We start from the raw sequence: 805 nt of genomic DNA on the forward strand, positions 1-805 counted from the left end.
GATGAGAATATTGGCTATTAAGCTTAACTGCTGGTCAAAATTACTTCGCGATGGTGGCGAACGAATCGGCGATCTCAAGAAGTGGGTGAGAGAGGGATCTAGAAATGACTTTGGGTTTGAAACGAATATTTTTGTGTTCGTGGATAGCTCACACGGTAGAGCCACGCTCTCACCTGCCAGGCGGAGTTGTCGTACCAATAAGGTCGCAGGTTCAAACCCACCACCGCCGCGAAAAAAAATTTATTCTCTATTGTCTTCTGGCACTTTTCTACTCACTTCATATCTTGTTGTTACCAACATAAGTGCCTGCTCCACTCACTTTTCTGAATTAAAAATTCACCCCATACACCGGAGCATACTCAATGTCTCAATCGTTTCTATGTTATATGTTTGTGATGAGAATATTGGCTATTAAGCTTAACTGCTGGTCAAAATTACTTCGCGATGGTGGCGAACGAATCGGCGATCTCAAGAAGTGGGTGAGAGAGGGATCTAGAAATGACTTTGGGTTTGAAACGAATAGTTTTGTGTTCGTGGATAGCTCACACGGTAGAGCCACGCTCTCACCTGCAAGGTAAGTGCAGAGATTCTATTAAAAACGTTTTATTTATTTATATTTTTTCTATTTTATAATTAATTTTTTAAATCTCGTTTTCAATTAATATATTTATTTCAATATTTATATATTTATTTTGTTTGAGTTTATCATCCTCGCAGCATTCTCATAAACCATGGTCGAAGGGACGTTATTCGAAATGAATAGAAAATAAAAGACAGCAGAGTCGCATCCCTTATGTTTTTGTTT

This window comes from Berghia stephanieae, chromosome 1 (genome assembly GCF_034508935.2).
Source record: "Berghia stephanieae isolate SIO BIC M18660-M18661 chromosome 1, UCSD_Bste_1.3, whole genome shotgun sequence".
Taxonomy (NCBI): Eukaryota; Metazoa; Mollusca; class Gastropoda; order Nudibranchia; family Aeolidiidae; genus Berghia; species Berghia stephanieae.